Source organism: Monodelphis domestica, chromosome 2, assembly GCF_027887165.1.
Source record: "Monodelphis domestica isolate mMonDom1 chromosome 2, mMonDom1.pri, whole genome shotgun sequence".
Lineage (NCBI taxonomy): Eukaryota > Metazoa > Chordata > Mammalia > Didelphimorphia > Didelphidae > Monodelphis > Monodelphis domestica.
The window spans coordinates 325,089,590-325,111,077 of NC_077228.1; the positions used below are offsets into that span (position 1 = coordinate 325,089,590).

Consider the following 21,488-nt stretch of genomic DNA (forward strand, 5'->3'; position numbering starts at 1 on the left):
TTTATATTCATATTATTTTTGTCAGGTAATGCCTTATGTGGTGAGATGGGGGAAGGAAGGGGGTCTGAGATATTTGGGAATTTTAATGTAACCAACAAACAAATAAATTAATTTTTAAAACTACACTAAAACTTTTGGACAACTCAGGAGAGCTCCCCAGCTCGGACAATGGCTCTGAGTGAAATGGAGGAAACCTTGGACCTGAACTTTTTTTACCTTTGTCTAGAGGCATTCCATTCAATGGCAAAACATTTTTGGAACTCCACATGATAGTGAAACTGTTGATAGATGCATAGGTCTATAAATATACATATAAATATTAAACCATTCATGTGGATATATTTGTGTACATATATAAAACCATTTGTGGATATATATGTGTGTATATTTGCATATATATAATATAAAATCATTTGAGTGTATGTATTTGTCTACATATTGTAGTGAGGGAAATTACAGGGTGCAAGAATGATTGACAGGGTGTGAGATCAGAATCTTCCTGGGCCTGGTTGGGTCAGAATTCCTTGGGACAGTTGATCAGCTGCCACTCTGGACCCGAGACAGGAAGGGGACAGGTGTTTGTGTGAATCATCTTGAAACCCATTCATCAAACAACTGGCCTTGAGGATTTTCTAGCTGTGGTGAGTGAATATCTCCAGTCTTCCTGGTGGACAGCCAGACTGGGGAAAAGATCTCTACCCTGCTGGGACACCTGTGGACATTACACCTGGGATTCCTGTTTCTGGCTCATCAAGGACTCTGTGAGATACTGATCCCCTGTTGGACTTGCCTTTAGACAACTTAGGTTTTGGTCTAGTGTAAGTCAGATATTGTTTATTTAGTGGGTAAAAGAATTCAGATTTCACCCTTTCCCACTTCCATTTCCTTCATCCCTTCCATGTTAAATAAAATCAGTATTTATGTTTTTCCCTCTGTATTACTTTCCTTTCCCCTATCTAAATTATATATACTTTTTACAGTATAATATAAAATCTCTTGTGTATATACAATATAAAATCATTTGTGTATAAATGTATGTGTTTTTATATGTATGTGCATAATATAAAACCCTTTGCATATATATATATATTCATAAAAAACTTTCAGGACATCCTGTATGATGAAAAAAAGCAGCATAGGATTATTTTTTACAGCTCAAATAGGCAACGATCATATAGCCTTTATTTTATTCCTCTAACTAGCTGGTAAACCATTCTCAGGTTGCTGGGTCATGCTCTGAGTAGATTCTGTAGCCTTTGCGGTGTTAACACTAAATACAAAAATAACATTTTATGGACTTACTCGATCAGCAACCCATTTTTCCCCTTCCTCTTACTGCTTACCTAATAGTTGAATGAGATCATTTTATTGAGATGCCCATTTCCTATCACAATATGGCATAGCAAAAAGGTCACTGACAGAAAAGACTCACTCTACCAGATTATGAAACATGAGATAGGGAGTACTCTAATGTACTGAATGTACCTAAATGGTCTTTTAACATGGATGTTAGGTGTAGCCTTCTCTCTTTTGGTTATCCCATGGTACCATGCTCTATGTCTACATTTTTTAAACTCAGGGATAACCACAGAACAGCTATATATGTAGAAATTGAAAATAAATTTCAGGAGCCATAAAAAAACAAATAAAATGCTAATATTTTATTAAAGTTGGGGTCAGCTGGATGGCTCAGTGGATAGAGAGTCAGGCCCAGAGACAGGACATACCAGGTTCAAATATGGCCTCAGATACTTTCTAGTTATATGACCCTGGATCGGGCACTTAACCCCTATTGCCTAGCCTTTACCTCTCTTTTGCTATAGAACCAATATATAATATTGATTTGAAGATATAAGGTAAGGGTTTAAAAATAATATATATATACACATATTTTAAATTTTCATATATTATATATTTTATTTTCTATATTTATATCTAATTTAATTTAAATTTATTTTTATTCATTTAATTTTATATTTATAGTATCTATTTATGCATATTATTTACTTGTTAATATTATATATTATGTATTTTAAACTAAAAATGTAAATGGTTTGGATTTTGGAGTTTCATTTTGAGATCAATTCTATATTCCATTCACATCTTTGTATTTCTTGAGTGTAATTTAAAACAAACTATTGAAAAAAATCCTGGAATAAAAAGATACAGGTTTGAAGCCTGACAATTCCACTTACTAGTACTATGGTCCTTAGTCTCAGTTTTTTCATCTATAAAATGGGATAATATGTGAGCTACTGTCCTCAGCAGAATTGTATAAGGATCAAATGAAGAAGTAAATATGAATATATTTTATAAATGGTGAAATACCACATAAATGTAAACTATTATGTCCTCATTTTGGTTCTCCAGGTAATTTGGCCTATATGATCTGTCTAATATGATTTCCCAGGACTTGTAGACTCTAACTCTATTTTTCTCCCCATTCATTGTGATTACACTGTTTTAAAATTGTTGGCATGGTGGGATACTTTTTTGTTCTTCCCATACCTGGCAAAACTAACATATAAAAGCAGAGAAAAAATGATCCATAGTGGAGAGTGGGTTGGTTCCTTTCCCATGAATCAAAAAGTGAAATTGAAAGAACCACACTGACTCCATCTTGTGAGATTCAATTCTGAATGTAGCTCTGTTAACCTTGTATTTATTTATAGATCTAATCCAAGTTCTGTCTTGTGAGAAAACTTTATTGTTTATTATTGAAGTTAGCCCTGCATGGTTGGGAAGCTGGACCACTTCTGTCTATTTATTAAGAGAGCCTCAACTAAAGACCTAGGTCATGCTGACCAGCCTCGTCAGAACTGAAATTAATTGATGAAAGCAGTTTTTTCAAAATTATATATCCCAAGCAACTCATATGCCTTATTTGAAAATAGTCCCTGTACTAGTCAATCAGTTATTCTTTGATTTAATACAACCACTGAAGGGAGTAGGGTACATTTTTTTCTGATTTCAAGGAATTGCACCTGTTTGTTCTCCTCCCAACTTGGAAGGTCTTTAGATCTTCCTCCAATTAGAAATCAGATTACCTAATTTTCTATATTGGTTAATTGTTTTTTAATTTTTTAAATTAATTGGTATTATTTGATCTTAATACATAAAAATCCTTCATAATGTATTTAGGGTCTTTGGACTGACTGGGGGGGTCCATTGACCTATTTCTGTTTTGCTAATAAATCATAAAATGCCAATTATTTTCTCAGTTATTTTTAATTATCTACTACACTTAAACTAAACTTTGACACTCTCCTCTACCTCAGCTCCAGTTTCCTTACCTTAAGAGGTGGGCCTTAGTTCCAGACAACCTCTTACTTTTGTCCTTTGTGAAACTTTTGATAGTGTCTGATTGAGGCTGTTGTTGACTAGACATATGGCCACCTATCTTCCTCCTCCTCAATCATGGAAGTTTACATAATAAATTTTAAAGAATCAAATATCAATTAAATACAAACTATGTGATAATCATTTGCTCAATGCTGGGCATACAAAGCAAAAGCAAAAACAACTCATTGTGGGGACAGTGTGAGAATAGCAGGGGCTTCCAATGAGCAAAGCTCTGTAAAATCTATAAAGACATCCCAATAGCAAAGATTCTGGGAGTGTCATAGAGGCTTCAACCCCTCCCTCTCCTCCTTCTTTGCAAAAACTGGATGCTCCAACTAAGAACCATTGATATATGCATTCTCTGGGAATCTGGGTTAGTTCTATCCAGAGGCATCTATTTCTAAATTTTCACCTCTGAAGTCCAAAGAAAACCAAAACTTGGAAGCATTGTTTTCTGGGATGAAAGTTTGCCTTGTATTAGATATGATTCCTTTTCTCTTGCTTTACTCACTTGCCCTGTATATTTAGCTCTTTTGAAACTACTAAGTTAATAATAACCTTCCCAAGGCAATTTAGCACTATGCCCAAAGGACTTTAAAAAACTGCCTGCCCTTTGGTCCAGCCATAGCACTGCTGGATTTAAACCCCAGAGATCATAAGGAAAAAGACCTGTACAAGAATATTCATAGCTGCCCTCTTTGTGGTGGCAAAAAAAATTGGAAAATGAGGGGATGCCCTTCAATTGGGGAATGGCTGAACAAACTGTGGTATATGTTGGTGATGGGATACTATTGTGCTCAAAGGAATAATAAAGTGGAGGAATTCCATGGAGACTGGAACGACCTCCAGGAAGTGATGCAGAGCGAGAGGAGCAGAACCAGGAGAACCTTATCAACAGAGATGGATACACAACTGATTGTAATGAACTTCTCTACCAGCACTAATGCAATGATCCAGGGCAATTCTGAGGGACTTATGAGGAAGAATGCTATCCACATTCAGAAGAAAAACAACTGCTTGATCACATGGGTCGATGGGGATATGATTGGGGATGAAGATGCTAAACAATCTCCCTAGTGCAAATATTAATAATATGGAAATAATTCTTGATCAATGACACATGTACAACCCAGTGGAACTGCTCATTTGTTAAGGGAGGGGAGGAAAGAACATGAATTGTATAACCATGGAAAAATATTTTAAATTAATTAATTAAATAAACTTACTTAAAAAATAATAACCTTCCCAGTCTTCTGACTCTTTCCTATTCTCATCTGTCTATGTGGTGCAATGGGTAGAGTGTAGGACTTAGAGACCTGATTTCAAATTGAGTCTCAACTTGCCCTGTTGGAATGGACAGATGACAACAATTAGTTCCAAAGGCCATGAATGTGGCTGATGCAGGCATTGTGGAGGGCTTAGAGCTTGGTCTGATGTGAAAGATGCCAGGGTCACCAGCTGCATCCCTGGTCATCACCAATCATCCTGACTTTTGTCTTACTACTGAACTTTGATGACTTTGGAAGAGTGAGGCTGATGTCTTTGTGTAACTAACTGTCTCACTTAAACCCAATTCATGTGCAAACCAGGACATCACCCTTTGATGCTATCGGTCCCCTTCAAAAATGGAGCATTAACAACGAAAATGTAGTTATCTCCAATAATATCTTAACATTAGCGGAAAACTTCTATGTATTTAGAAGGGAGAACAATAACAAATCACTCCTTAATCCCACCCCTACTCTCACCCTTCGTTTTCTAGTCAGAACAGTAGGTTCTGAGACTATGGGTGGCATTGAGATATTGACTGCTATAAAGAAGCATTTTCCTGTTGTTATTAGGGATAGAGGCCCTTAATCAGAATTATTTTGTCCTTTGCAAGTGGGGACAACACCAGTGGCTGTCAGATCTGGCAGAACTTGGAGTGTAGCAAGTATTTTGTTGTTTTCTACTTTTGGTGGGAATGCCAAGAAATAGTCTATTCAGTGGGGATTCTTAAACGTGGGCCCATAAATATTTAGACAGGTTATTTTGGTAAATAGAATCTATTTCCATTGTAATCCTATGGTTTTATTTAATTTATTCATTTTATTTATTTAGAGAGGAGATTTATAGATTTCACTAAATTGTCAGTTTACTAATGAAGTAACAGATCATTCACTAATGAAATAGATAAATTAAATGATATGGGTTTGTGTGGCTTTTCTTTTTGTCTGAAACTTGTTTTATTTAAAGATGAAGAAACTCTTAACTTTTAAAAAGTAGTTTTTAAAAACCTTTCTTTCCAAATACACACACACACACACACAGAGAAAAAATTCACCTTTAGTCTATTAGGTATGATGGAAAAAAAAGGTTCAGAACTCCTGCTATACATTGTAGGAGATGGAATTTGTGGAAGACGTTCTATAGAAAGACAGACTGAACAAAGGCTCTTGGCTTTATGTTGTTGTTCACTTGCTTTGGGGTTTGCTTTGGGGTTTGGGGATTTTCTTGTCAAAGATACTGAAGTGGTTTGCTATGTCCTTTTCCAGCTTATTTTACAGATGAGGAAACCGAGGCAAACAGGGTGAAGTGACTTGTCCAGAGTCACGCATCAAGTAAATGTCTGAGTATGGATTTAAACTTAGATCTTCCTGACTCCAGGCCAGGCCACTTTGTCCACTGCACCATCTAATTGCCTCTATAGTGTAGTAATGACTCATCCTAAGCTCTGGAATTATATGCCAACACATAACTTGCTCAGCTAGGTAGAGACCACAGCTGGCCTCCTATTGGCCTGTAGAACTCCCTTATTTGCAACAACTGCCTACTTGACCAACTTATTCTCTAGGTTGTCTTTCTAAGGTTGAAAGGGACTCTCTTGATTGGCAGATCAAATCAGTCATGCTAGAAGTTTCCTATAGTTACTTTGCAAAAGATTCCCCTCTTGCTAGAAGGCTGAGTCTTAAAAGATATGGGGATGGAGAAAAGATTAAATACATTATTTAATTTTTCTCTCCTCCTTCTCTGCAATAAAAGTTCTTTATGCTACCACATTGTGGTTCTAGTTGTCCTGGTATTCCCACGATTGAAACCTAGTCCTCCAATGGCAACATGTGTGACCCGAGGCAGCTGGTGCTGCTCTAGATAGTGTGTTGGGTTTGGAGTCAGGAAGATCTGAATTAAAATTTGGCCTCAGATACTTCTTTAGTCATATGACCTTGGGCAAGTCACTTAACTAATCTATGCTCTTCTCAGTTTCCTTAACTGTAAAATGGGGATCATAATAACACCCATCTGGTAGAGTTGTTATGAGTATTAAATGATAATGCTTGTAAAAAGCCTCCATGTAAGGTGCCTTCCATGATAATAGTAGGTGCTATTGAAATTCTATATTCTCTTCTTCTCATTACATAACCAGAATAGAAATAGCAGGAATAGCTTTTAAAGTATGCCAGGCCTTTTGAGGCTTCCCTGCTCTTTATTCTCTTCTTTGCCTTTCCTGGTGAGCAGAGAGCTCCGCCATGTTCTTTGCTTTCTTTTGTTGTCTTCAGGTCTTTATGGGTGGAGTAGCAGACCCCAGATCTGTGTTTCCTTTCTCTTCAGGTCCATTCTGGTGGGCAGACTAGCAGCATAGCTTCTTTGGGAAGCAGAGGAGACCCCAGACGGAGTGTGTCTCTGTCTTACTGCCTCTCTCCCTTCCTTCTCTTGATTTGGAACTGGAAAGAAAGTCTGCATGGTCTTATGCTTAGCCAACTGGGCTCAGGAGATGTAGCATGATTCCATCCTGTTTTCAGGCATACTTTTGTGTCTGCGCCTTTAGGATTATTGTTAAGACACATTTTCCATTTATAGAAGTAATTTTTGATGGATTTGTATGTTTATACCAAACTAGAGCTTTGCCAGAAGTTCATGCATTTGCTAGTCCTCATTAAATATCTCCCTCAAGCAATATCGTGTTTTGATCCAGGGGAGGTTCAGTCAGCCAAACATCCTATTGTCCATAGCCCAAAATATCCCATTACTGGCTGGAATAGATGGAGAAAGGTGGAGCTCATTCTGTCGTCCGCCAAAATCTCTTCTTGCAGTGGTGCCTTGAACAAATCTGGTGGAGAAAGCGGGCAAGATGGCGTGTTAGGGTGACTCTCTGATAGATGATAATATAGGCTAGCTTGGCTGAGAATGGGCTTAATGAGCTTTTTTACCTTGAGGAAAACTGTTTGGATGCTAGAGAAAATTAGAAAAGTTTTCCCCCAACCCTTGGGGAATATTAAAAACAAAAAAGTCAGTTTTCTCCAAGTCAGAAAGTGACTCTAGAAGGCTCTCGAGTGTTTGCTTTTCCATTTACCTTTCAGTCTTTCAATTTAGTATACCAGGTCTCTCCTTGTGAAGTGCAAGGGGTTTTCTTTTAACCCTTCCCTTCCCTTTTAGAATCAGTACTGTGTATTGGTTCCAAGGCAGAAGAGTGGTAAGGGCTAGGCAATGGGGGTCAAGTGACTTGTCCAGGGTCACACAGCTGGGAAGTGTCTGAGGTCAGATTTGAACCTTGGACCTCCTGTCTCTGGGCCTGACTCTCAATTCACTGAGGTACCCAGCTGGCCCTGAAAATGGTTTTTGAGAAAGGAAAAAGCACCTGGGCTAAAGCCATTCTATGCAACTCAATGACAAATGAGCTTTTCTCTGTTCTGAGAAATGATTCAGGTTTTCTTGCTGTAGGACTCCCAACATAAGAATTTCAGAATCTTACAGATGCTATAAATGCTCAAGTTGACATTTAATGATATGCACAATCAAATTTCACTTTCCTTGAAGTGCCTCCTATCCCAAAGTACATTAAAAGGCAATATCAGAGTGATCAACCATTTAGTTTTTGAAAAAAAAAATCTTTTGATTGTTTTTTTCCTTTCATTTGCCCCAAACACTCCACTGTCTTATTGGCCTCTAAAACTTCAACCAACTGAATAGCCTGGAATTACATGATTATTTGCACACTTATTTATTCTCTCACAGCATACCATCTCCTACTTCCATGCTTTTTCACTGACAGTCCTCCATGCCTGTTATACAATTCTTCCTTACCTCTCCCTCATTATAATCTCTTTCTTCCTGTAAGACTCAATTCAAGTGCCACATTCTAATGCAATTTTTTTATATCCTTCCTTCTGTTTTAATATCAATTCTTTTTTCTTAAAACCCTTAACTTCCGTCTTGGAATCAATGCTGTGTATTGGTTCCAAGGCAGAAGAGCAGTAAGGGCTAGACAGTGGGGGTCAAGTGACTTGCCCAGGGTCACACAGCTGGGAAGTGTCTGAGGCCAGATTTGAACCCAGGACCTCCAGTCTTTAGTCCTGGCTCTCAATCTGCTGAGCTACCCAGCTGCCCCCTTTAATAGTAATTCGAAGACAGAAGAGAGGCAAGGGCTGGGTAATCAAGGTTAAGTGACTTGCCTAGGGTCATACAGTTAGGAAGTGTCTGTGCCCAGTTCTGAAACCAGGTCCTCCTGATTCCAGTTATGGTGCTCTATCTACTGTGCTATCTAGTGGCTCCTACATGAAATATTTACCGATTCCATCCACTCACCTAATTTTTTTTAAACCCTTACCCACTGTCTTAGAATGGATATTAAGTATTGATTTCAAGGTTCACACAGCAAGGACATATTTGAGGCTAATTTGAACCCAGGACCTCCCATCTCTAGGTCTACAACGCCATCCACTGTGCTACCTAGCTGTCCCTTTACCTACTCTATCCACTGTACTATCGAGCTGCCCCTCTACGCACTTACTCTTATTCTTTAATCACTGCATATTTTTGTGTTTAATCACTTTATATTTCTGCTTTATGTGTGTGTAGATGCACTTGTTTTCTTTCCATTCGAAGCTAAGCTCCTTTAGAGTAGGGACTGTTTCATTCTTTGTATTTGTATCCCCAGAGACTAGGACAGTGCTTGGCCCATTATTAAAAAATTCCTGTGGATTAATTGAGATTGTGCTTTCCCCAAGAATAGGTTTTTGAAAGATACATGTGTCGACCCAGGGAGAGTTTCCCATTGTATTGTTCTCTGTCACTAATGAAGCTTTGCTGTGTTTTATTCACAAACCTCAGAAAATTCACCATGTGAGATGCTTCCCTTCTAGATTTACTTGTTCTTATTTCAAGCTGGAAAAACAGTAAATGGGATCAATCTTGTACTTCTCAAAAGCTCTTTGAGCACATGCTTTTGAAACAGGAAAAATGTTTTCTTTCTTTCTTTAGATTTATGCTTAGGAAATAGTAATGAGAGGTCATGCGTTTACATGCAAAAAGCAATTTATACTTCTGTGCATACCCACATCCAATATATATGTATACCTTTGGATGCATATTTGAAAAAAGAGCTACTGAGCTGTAGCAGCCAGAATGTTTTATAGGGAGAATGATAGCCATCCGTCAGTCAACAAGTTACTCATTAAGCTCTTCCTATGTGCCAGCTACTGGCATTAGGGGTAAGAAATATGGCAGTAAATAAGCCATGCCCTTAAGGAACTCAGCTTCTTTTGGGGGAGGCAGCATAGAGATAATTTGGCACATACAAGAAATATACAGAGTAGATAAAAAGAAGTTTTAGAGAGGAAGTCACTAGCAGCTAGAGGCAGAAGGAAGGGTTTGAGTTGAGTCTTGAAGAAAGCCAGGGAAACTAAGGTGGAGGCTGAGGGTAAAGCATTCCAAATAACATTTTGTTGTTGTTCAGGCATTTTTCAGTTGTCTAACTCTTTGCAACCCCCCCCCCCCAAGATACTGGAATAGTTTTTGCCATTTCCTTTTCTAGCTAACTTTGTGGAAGAAGAAACTGAGGCAAATAGGGTTAAGTGACTTGCCTAGGGTCATACAGTTCAGTGTCTGATGCTGGATTTGAACTCAGGAAGAGGAGTCTTCCTGATTCCAAGCCTGATGCTTTATCCATTGTGGCACCTAACTGCCCATCTGTATGAGAGAGTATGGCACAAAACTGACATGGATATGGGAAAACCCCCAACAAATATGAAATAAGGTGTCAGTAGAGAGGCAGTTGACATCTTCCTCCTCTTCCTCTTCCTGCTCTTTTCCCACCTTATTGTCATCATTATGGTAACTCCTATTCATATAGTTAAAGTTTTAAAAGCACTTGACATGAGTGATTGGAGGCTTGATCCCTTTTCTCCACAGTTATCATTTTTCAGTAGAGAGCTTACTATATTACCTCTTCAAGTTTAGAGCCAGAAACTAGGAAACTAGGAAGTTGGGGTGCAGGAACTCTCCTACATAGGAGGATGGCTTCTGTTGCTTCATCCTTTTCTGAGTCCATTTGACTCTGTCACCTTTGGGGTTGTGTGGATTGGAGCACAGGCAACTTTACTATGCCTTTGCTTCAAGGCTTCCTTTAGTGTCTTCAGAGGTGGGGGAGTTGGAGGTTGTGAAAGTAGTCTTCTTTCTTTCATCCATCAAATTTAAGACTCTTATTTGAGCTTAATATTCTCTCTTGGAAAAAGAGATGACAGTATGATTGATTCTCTCCTACTTCTCTGGGGTGGGAGGGGGCTAGGACTAACACAAAGGGATGGTTTAGATCCACAATATCCTGAATCACTCAATTAATCCATAGTCCCATGGGATCTAATTTCTTATCCTTAATGAAGTGTGAAGGCCATTGGCTTGGCACCAATGATTGGCATGGGACTCTAGTTACTAGCCTGAAAAAATGAATCATTTCCCCCAGAAACACCTGGAAGAGAATCATAGTATTCTTGTCTTTAACTCTTGCTTTATTCAAGACTCAGATAGCTCTAAACTATATCCATTAATAAATTTTACTAGGGTAAATTTTGTTTGTGGATTATCTTTTCACATCTATCAATTTAGAGAACATTTTCTACTAACTGGTGGGAAAAACATGGGATAGATTAAGCAGCTCTTCAACCAGAATTAGACCTGAGATGTGTTTTAAAAGATATGGTCTGCAGTGGGTTGGGGTGGGGGGAAATAACTAGGTGCCTCAGTAGATTGAGAGCTAGGCTTAGAGACAGGAGGACCTGGGTTAAAATCTGGCTTCAGACACTTCCTAGCTGTATGACCCTGGGCAAGTCACCTAATCTCAATTGCCTAGCCCTTACCACAATTCTGCCTTGAAACCAATATACATATATATTATTGATTCTAAGATGGAAGGTCAGGATTTTATTAAAAAAAAGATATGGTTGGATGGAGAAGAAGGGGCCAAGGTATTCCAAGTTAGGGGAAAGCACAATCAAAGACACAGAGGTGGGGGAAGATTTTTAATGCCACCAAACATGTCTAGACTTGATGTAATAGACAAGAGGAAGCCTTTGCATATTCTAGATAAAATTATGTTTTAGCAATTAATTGGGCCTGAATGTGCAATATACAATGAAGAGAGACACTGGAGAAAGGAGAGGAGAATTATGCAAATTTCAGCAATCTAAGTGTGAAGTGTTGAGTTATAGATCAGGTTAACATCTGTGGTAATGAAGAGTAGTATTCATTAATATGTAATACTTCATCTTTCATATCAATATCTTAGCTTACTTTCCAATTTCAGTTAATGGTTAATGCCATAATTCTCCCTATTAAGGAATTTGAAACCTCATTACTCTTCCTATTTCTCCTATCCAAATCAGTTACCGAGTTCTGTAGATTCTCCCATTATAGTATCTTTTATATCCATCCTCTTCTTTCTCTTCTTATTCCTCCTAAAACTCCATTTTTAGAATATTGCAAGACATTCTCACCTAATTTCCCTGTTTCCTTTTCAATTCACCCTGAATGCTGTTCTCAAATTAGTTTTAAAAGTATGTTATAAAGGAGACAATAGATATTAGGTACTGAAATTCCACAGTCCTTAGTCCTTCCCTTCCTGAACTACAATTAGCTTATCTCTGGGGGGAAAATGAATTGGTTGCAGATGTTTGATATGAAATGTTTTCACCATGGTTCTTGGCCCTTTGCTACCCTTCTCTCCCCATCTCCCACATGAAAGACTACATTGATTCTCCATTGCCTTCAGGATATAGTCCAGACTCCTTGGTCCCTACCTCTCATTCCAAACTATCTTACTCTACTGCTCCTAAACAAATGCCTCTACAGAAACTAGCTCATTGATTCTAGAATGCTCATGTGTTTTTTTATCTCCTAACTTTACAGGTACCCTTCCTTCTACCTGAATTGTCCTCTCGTCTTCCTTCCTTATGTAGAAATTCTACCCATCCTTCAAGAACAAGACAAAATCTTTCCCACTCATAAAGCATTTTAGAGGATGGTAGAACCATAGATCCAGAAGTGGGAAATACTTCAGAAACCATGGAGTCCAACCTCCTTATTTCAGAGATGAAGAAACTGAGATCTAGGGAGATAACATGACTTGATAAGGTCATAGAGATAGTAAGCACCAGAGACAAGATTTGAACCCCAGAACTCTGATTCCAGAATGAATGCTTTTTTACCACAGTTGTAAACAAGAGTAGGTAGGTATGTACACACACACACACACACACACACACACACAGTAGAAGCAATATCCTAACCTCTCTCTGCATGCAAGTTAGGCTAGTTTTTTTCTTAAAAGGTGATGAGACCATCCTTGAGACTTGGTTAGTTTCTTCATCTCTAAAATAAGGAGGTTTGACTCCAAGGCTTCTGAAGTACTTCCCACTTCTAGACCTATGGTTCTATGATTCTATAAAATGCTTTATGAATGGGAAAGAGTTTATCTTGTTTTTGAAAAATGGGTAGAATTTCCATAGATGGAAAGAAGATGAGAGGACAATTCAGGTACAAGGAAGGGCACATACAAAAATTAGGAAACAGAAAAGCACACAGTTAGGTCAGAGAACTAAAAGCTCAATTTTTTTTCTATCACTGGTCACTTGATCATAAAACATCTACAGAGTTCTCCAGGAACTGAGGCTTAGCTGGCAGAAAGTTATGAGCAACTCAGGCAATGGGGCTTCAGATCAGCTGGATTATTTCAATGAATGCCCATCATTGTTAAATATCTTCTCCTGCCAAAGCTAATTAAGTCTTTTAATCATGGAATGAATCACACGTATCTCATTTTGTTCAAATATGGAACATGAATTGGTCTGAGGGAGGTTCAATCCAGAATACCCAATCACTCTAGGCTTCCATCTCATATCTTTTCATACATTTTATTAGATTTTAAGCTTCATGAGGTAGAAACAATGTTTGATCTAACCTTTTTTAGGACCTAACTTCACACTTTGTGTGAATATAAATGACACACATAAATGACAATATTTGTTGAATATTGAATGAATAAATGAACTTCCATCTCAACTCTCTATTCATTGAGGGAAGATATCTTTTTATAATTATTTATATTTTCTCATTCCACATGAGATTTCAGTAAAAGTTTATTGATCGAATTGGTGACTGAGTCCTGTCCAAGACTTCAAGTTAATCTATATGAATACAAATACAAGAACTGAAAAATAGTTCCTACCGTGAAGGGGGTAGGGTGACTAGGAAATAGGTGATATCCTTAACATTTGTTCCTCATTTATATTTCCTTGCTTCTCATATATAACATTTCTTTGTCCTCTTTTTGCTTCATCTGTGATGAAGGATGACAACTAGCTAGTATCTGACCACAGCAGAGAGCAAGAAGAATTAAGTCATGGTTCCTATGTGATGTTACGATTCTATTTTAGGCTTTTTTTGGGTATTCTTAAGAAATTCAAACATTCTGGATGTATTTGGAAAGATACAAAGGGATTTAGATTTTCAACCCAGTGGGTGTGGAACCATGTCGAATGCTTGGGTTTTTGCAATGCTTCAAACGCTATTGGCATTCATCAATGTTTGGAAATAAGGCTCACGTCATACTCTTTTCAGAATTTCCAAAAGCCTTTACTACTTGAATGACAACAGAACTATTTTTTTTTTTAGTGCCTGGGTCATTTGCCCTCTCTTTTGAAGTATTCTGATAGGGATTACACTTTGGGAAAAAACAAACAGAACAAAAAACTGAACAAAAAACAAAACAAATAAAATAGTTCCATTTGTTGGACCTGAGAAAATCATTACTACAATTAAAAAAAAATACTGGAACAGCTAGGTCTAGAGATGGGAGGCCTTGGGTTCAAATTTGGATTCAGACACTTCCTAGTTGTGTGTTCCTAGGCAAGTCACTTAATCCCAATTACCAACGCTTATCACTCTTCTGCCTTGGAAGTAATATTTAGTGTTAAAACTAAGAAAGATGATAAGAGTTTAAAAAAACTTGTTCCTGATCTGCAATATCATTACAGTGGAGAGCTCCTGGAAATTCTTTCCAGTGATAAAACTCAGTAACTCCTCTATAACTTTTATTTTAGAGAATTGCTTTGGAAATGTAAAGTTAAAGGAATTACACAAGATCACATTGGCAATATGAGACAGAGGAGAAGTCTGGATCCACATCTTTCTGATTCAGGTTAGCTCTCTGCTCTAAAGTTCAAATCCTATCTCAGACACTTGCTAGTTCGGTGGCCCTTCACCATTGATTAACTTCTCTCAACTGCATTTTTTTATCTGTAAAATGGGGATAAGGATTTTACCTACTTTACAAGGTTGTTGTGAAGATCAAATGAAATAATATTTGTAAATTTCATATAATTGCATATATCCCTGTGAACTTCAAAGAACTAATGATGCATGCCAACTAATAAAGAGCCCTGTAAACCTTATAGGGCTATAAAATGTGACTATGATGATATAACACTATTTTACGTGTTCTCTCTGTATTTGAAGCATGTCATTTAGACATAGCTTTATAAAAATTATGTTTGATATGCTTTTTGAGTATTTTTACACTGATGTTATCCTTTAATATTCAATTCTAGAATTGTTTTGAAGACAAAAGCTACATAAAGACAACTCCCTGTCCCTTCCTATTCCTCTACCACCACTTGTCTCCCCCATCTTGATATAAGACCATCCTGAAGTAGTCAGCTTTTGGCAACTTAGGATCAGATAATGTAAAATTTAGAGATTTTCTAGTCCACTCCCTCAATTTACAGAGGGGTAACGGAGGCCAAGAGAATTTTAGTGACTTGCTCAAGGTCACACAAATATTAAGTAACAGTCAAGGAAGACCCAGATTTTTTCTTTCCAAATCATGTGTCCCTGTTCATCAGCTCTTACCAGAATTTAAAAAATCCATGTATGAAGTGATTGCAAAAATAAGTAAAACAAAAGAATACTTTGAGAGAACTACTGTTCTCATCAGATTGGACTCTTTGCTGTTCCTCACACACTTTATTCCACATTCCACATACCTATCTTCACACTAGCTGTCCTGGTGCCTAGAATTTTCTGTTCTCATCTTTGCTTCTTAGAATTTGAAGCTCTTTCACAATTCAGTTTGAGACACCTCTCACTGAGATTTTTATTTTTTAAAAACTTCCTCTTCTGCCTGAGTGTCAGTTCTAAGAGAATGAACAGCAAGGGCTAGGCAAATTCCTGCCTCATATTGCCACTGTGCTATCTCTAACCACTGTGCTATCTCCAACAAAATCTTTGCTACTCCCAAGTGCTAGTACTTTTCCTCATTTTCAGAAATTACATAATATTTACTATGAATACATTTAAGATGTAATTATGCATGTGCACACTGTTTCCCCTAAGTGAAAGGAAGCTTCTTGAGAGCAGGGACATATTCCTTTTTGTCTTTCTTTAGCTCCAAAGACCATGCCTGGCCCACTGTCAGTGCTGAATGAATGCTTGCCAATTGAATGCTTTATTTTCTGGAACGATATATTCAAAACATATTGGAGACTCTGCCAAGATGGACCGAAATCCACCTACCTCTTACCTACATCCACTGATTTATATAAGGAATATTTGGTAGAAGATTATGACTAATGAAATTTTGATTGGGTCTCTGGTGACTTTGAAGTCCTGGAAAAAACCATAGAATCACAGGTTTGGAACTGGTAGGAATCTTACAGATCATTTCATCAAATCCTCTTCATTTTCTAAATGAGAAAAATGAAGTTCCCAGGAGTTAAGTGGTCTCCTCAAGATAACATAGGCACTAAGTTATAGAGGCAGGATTTGAACCTTAGTCCCTTGCCAGTTTAGCACCATGTAGGCAAAGTTTATCATAATATTTTTCAATCTGAAACTGAAGGACTCAATTTCTTTTAGTATATAATGCTTGGCACATAGTAGGTGCTCAATACATTTTTTTTTGCCTACTTGGTTCTAGGTGAACCATCCACCATCAACTTGTTAATAAACATCTACTATGTGCCAGACGTGTGCTGGAGAGATGCAAAGTTAAAAAGGAAACACATATTGTACTCAGGTCAGTATGGGGAGAAAAAATAAGGATTGAGATAATTTTGAGAGGAGGATATCTTAAAGCTGGCAATCAGGAAAAGATTCTTGTAGAAGGTGACATTTCAGCTGAGCTGTGAAAACAACAAGGAATTCTTAGAAACAGGAGATTTCAGATTTTAGAAATGGGGGACAGTGAACATAAAAGTATGGAGGTGGGATATGGATATAGTTCTGTGTGAGGAATAAGAATGTTAGTCTGTCTCTATCATGTAGTGTGGGAAGGAGAGTAATGTGTAACAAAGTTAGAAGATAGATCGGGACGAGGCTTTAAAAGTCAAGTAGAAGCATTTTTATTTGATCCTAAAGGCAATAGAGTAATGCATATAAAATGCTTTGCAAATTTTAAAACTCTATACAAATGTCAACTGTAATCATTTTGAAGGAGAATTGTGAAAGGTCGCGATGGCTACAGATTTGCTATCCAAGAACATGGCTAGTTTTTCTGGATCATAGCTTGAAATGCCAGAATGTTCAACTCCTGGCCAACAGCAGTACACCTTATAAAGAGGATGGAAATGTTGGCCAGAAGTCTTGATCAAATCCTTAAACTGAAATTTGAAAAGGACTAAGTGAGTGAGTGATGGGGTAAAAAATTTCCAACTGCAACCTTAAAACCAGTGAACACGGAACGCAAGACTTGGCAGAAGAACCACAGGAGGGGAAGTACTAGGTAATTTGGAGGAGAAAATGACAAAGAGAGTCAGGAATAACATCTTTGTCCCCAAATGTCCATTCAATTCGGTTTACATTTATTAACCTTCTACTATATGCCCAGCCCTTTGGCTGGCGCTGGAGATAAACAGACAAAAATGAACAGTCCCAAGAAGCTTACATCTCATTACATCCTATATGGTCAGGATATCAGTTAACAAGTATTTAAATTGGCTGTGTGCCGGATACTGTCCTAAGAGCTGAGGCTACAAAGAAAGACAACAAATTCTGTGCTTTGAAGGATATTATACACGATGCACAGACTATGGTCAATAAACACGGTAAACTTAACATATTCAAACAAGATGCCAGGAGTGGAATTGCAGGGATGAATTTATTCACTCAATTTTTTCCAGATCAAAATATAGAAATATTTAGCAGACTTGTCATTAGCAGAGTAATGAAAATTGCTATGCCATAGTCTATCAATGTATTTGCCACTAGATGTCAGTAAATGACTATATGTTGAAGAAAATTCCTTAAACTCCTCCCCACTCCACTTTTCCTGGTTTTTCGTTCCATTTATATTTTGCAAATGAAGTAGGTTCTGAGCATTTCTTTTCTGCTTGTGAAAGCAGATAATAAAGTAATTAAAATATTCTGCTGCTTATTCCTATTACCATATGGTTTATAGTTTTTGGGTTCTTATCCTTAATACATAACTTATGCTTATTAATGTTTTTCTCATAACAGAAAGAAGCCTGTCCCAGAGTAGGAGCTGTTTTTTGATCTTCTAAAAATAAATTCTATTTTCTGAAACACAAGAGAACATTTGCTTTTATGATTCCTCCCTCTTTCTTTTTAAAAAGAGAAACAAAAGCATACTTATTGATTGAATATTCAGCATCCTTCTGTCCTCTATTTCTCACTCAAAGAGACAAATGGCAGGTATATTCACATACAGGCTATTACCCAGTTTATCTATCTATTTATTTACCCATCTATCTATCTATCTATCTATCTATCTATCTATCTATCTATCTATCTATCTACTCATTTATTCTTTATCCATCTTTATTTCTATTAACTAGCATTTATTTTCTCTCTCTTCTTCCTCTCCTGCTCCCCTAATTGAAAAAAAAAAACAACCCTTATAACAAATGTGCATAGTCATGAAAAACAAATTCTCATGTTGGCTATGTCCAAAAATATATGTCTCATTCTGCATCTTGAGTCCATTAGTTCTGTGTTTGGAGGAAGGGAGCATGCATCATCACTGGCCTCCTGGAATTATGGTTGGTCATTGTACTGATCAGAGTTCTTAAAATGTTCAAAGTTGTTGGTCTTTATAGTGTTGTTGTATACGTTGTCCCTTTAGTTCTATTTACTTTATCTGACATCAATTCATAACAAAGACTTCCCAGGTTTTTTGGAAACCATGGCTTTAATTGTTTTTTGCAGCTAAGTAGTACTCCATTATATCCATACACAATAATTTGTTTAGCTGTTCCTCATGATGGGTGTTCCCTGTGTTTCCAGTTATTTGCTGCAATAAAAAGAACTACTATAAGTGTTTTTGTACATATGCTTTTTCTTGTTTTTCCTCCTCCTCCTTCTCCTCCTCCTCCTCCTCCTCTTCTTCTTTTTCTTCCCCTTCTTCTTCATCCTCTTCATCTTGTTCCTGTTCTTGTTCTCCTCCTCCTCCTCCTTCTCTTCCTCCTCTTCCTCCTTTTGGCTCCATTCCATTATGGTCTTCAAGTGAAGATTAAAGATCACTTATTGTGGACAACAGAGAGATATTATCCTCAATATCTTCTTAGGTCCCTTGCAACTTTAAGATTCTGTGATTTCCTTAGAAATAGTGGGGTGTGCCAGAGTAGTGTCCAACTCAAATATACATGGGGGCTACTGGACAAGTAAGGATTCCTGTGAACCATGACTTAGAAAACCATATAAGGACACTATCTATGTTCTATTGTATTCTTATTTATTTTGTTAATATTTCTCAATTTTATTTTATTCATATTAGGGCCTCACTTGGGAGGGTTGATTGTAGGGGTAGTTAAATGGCTCAATGGATTGAGAGTCAGGCTCAGAGATGGGAGGTCCTAGGCACAAATCTGGTCTCAGACACTTCCCAGCTGTGCTACCCTGAGCAAGTCACTTGATTCCCACTGTGTAGCCCTTACACTCTTCTGCTTTGGAACCAATACTTAGTGTTGAAAGGGTTTAAACAGAAAACAGAGTGTTGGTAACAATGTGCCCACAGGCCATGTGCTTGACACCTTGATATAGAGAGTAGCTCTTGGTTTTGGAGTCATGAACACCTGGTTCAAATTTTGTTTCAAACATGTAGTAGTTGTGATTCTGAAGAGATACTGGGTCTCAGCTTCCTCACCTATAAAACAGACAATAGACTGCTAGGGTCTTTTCCAGCTTTAAGTCTATGTTCTTGTGAACATTGAGGTATCCAAGAATTTACCTTAACATGCTGATCTCCTTTGAAGCCAGGGAAACTAAGATGCAAAGTAAATTTGCAGATGAAAGAGACAAAGAGACACTTAAGAGGACAAGATTTAGTCTCAAATATGTCCTAGCTATGTGACCCTGGGCAAGTCACTTATCCCTATTTGCTTAATTCTTACCATTCTTCTGCCTTGGAACCAATTCTTAGTATCAATACTAAGACAGAAGGAAAGGATTTTATTTTCTTTTTAAAAAAATGAATTTATTTAGTCAATTTAGAACATTATTCCTTGGTTACAAGAATCATATTATTTCCCTCCCTTCCCTACCCCCACCCTTCCTATAGCCGACTCGCAATTCCATTGGGTATTACATGTGTCCTTGATCAGAACCTGTTTCCATGTTATTGGTGTTTGCATTAGGATGTTCATTTAGAGTCTACATCCCCAATCATATCCCCATTGACCCATGTAATCAAACAGTTGTTTTTCTTCAGTGTTTTTACTCCCACAGTTTTCCCTCTGAATGTGGATAGTGTTTTTTCTCCTAGATCCCTGCAGATTGTTCAGGGACATTGCATTGACACTAATGGAGAAGTCCATTACATTCAATTGTACCACAGTGTATCAGTCTCTGTGTACAATGTTCTCCTGGTTCTGCGCCTCTCTCTCTGCATCAATTCCTGGAGGTTGTTCCAGTTCCCATGGAATTCCTCCAGATTATTATTCCTTTGAGCACAATAGTATTTCATCACTAATAGCACAATTTGTTCAGCCATTCCCCAATTGAAGGGCATCCCTCCATTTTCCAGTTTTTTGCCACCACAAATAGCGCAGCTATGAATATTCTTGTACAAGTCTTTTTCCTTATTATCTCTTTGGGTACAAACCTATGTTTGTTTCCATCTATAGCCTAGTGCTATGGCTGGAAGGATTTTTTATTTTCTTAAAAGGACAGGACTTGGTATTTATTTGATAGACAGTACTTGGCATTTATTTGATATGTGGGTTCAAGTGAGGAAATGAAGATGATACTAAAATTATGTGCCTGGGTGACTGGAAAGGTGGTGATTCTCTTAACAGAAACAGTGAAATTTTGAAGAGGGATTGTTTTTTGGGAAAAGATAATGTAATAAGTTGCACAGTGCTACTTATCCATACCTGCTTATCCTGTGTGAGTCACTCTGACTCACCCAAAGTGAAAAGGGGAAGAATTCAGGGTTCTTACTCATTGATTGCTACAAGGGTGCACCTGTCACAGTGAAGAGGCGATTTGGGGGACAGAACATGGGTATTCTAGACGGGTGGGAGTGAGTGGAGAAATTTCCCACATTGCAGTTGCACAAGGTTTACTGTACATGTCTGATAATTTACAGCATCCCTCAGGGTTTAACTCTTGTTACAAAAGTGGGGAGATTAGAAACTTGCAATGCAGAGTGAGAGAAATAAAATTACTCCCCACCCCTCCACCCCATGGGCACCAGCCCTCATTTTAGAAACTACTAGTTTAAAGTAGCAAAAATTAAATACAGTCCTGGGAAAGCATTCATTAAGCTCAATTTGAGGATATGACATAAACAAAGATTTCACATTAAGATCTTCCTATTTAATTGTCCTCATTCCTTTCATCCTGCTTTCTCACACCCTTAACACATTGCCTTGAATATTTCT

General features: G+C 37.6%; 1 long non-coding RNA gene across 1 annotated transcript; it reads left to right on the plus strand.

Annotated features, from left to right (window-relative positions):
• The first annotated feature begins 448 nt into the window (after positions 1–448).
• LOC103099037 (uncharacterized) lies at positions 449–18,177 on the plus strand. The gene is made up of 4 exons (XR_001627478.2): positions 449–641; positions 14,694–14,791; positions 16,568–16,666; positions 18,106–18,177. It is a non-coding gene; the product is annotated as an uncharacterized LOC103099037 (long non-coding RNA).
• Positions 18,178–21,488: the final 3,311 nt, after the last annotated feature.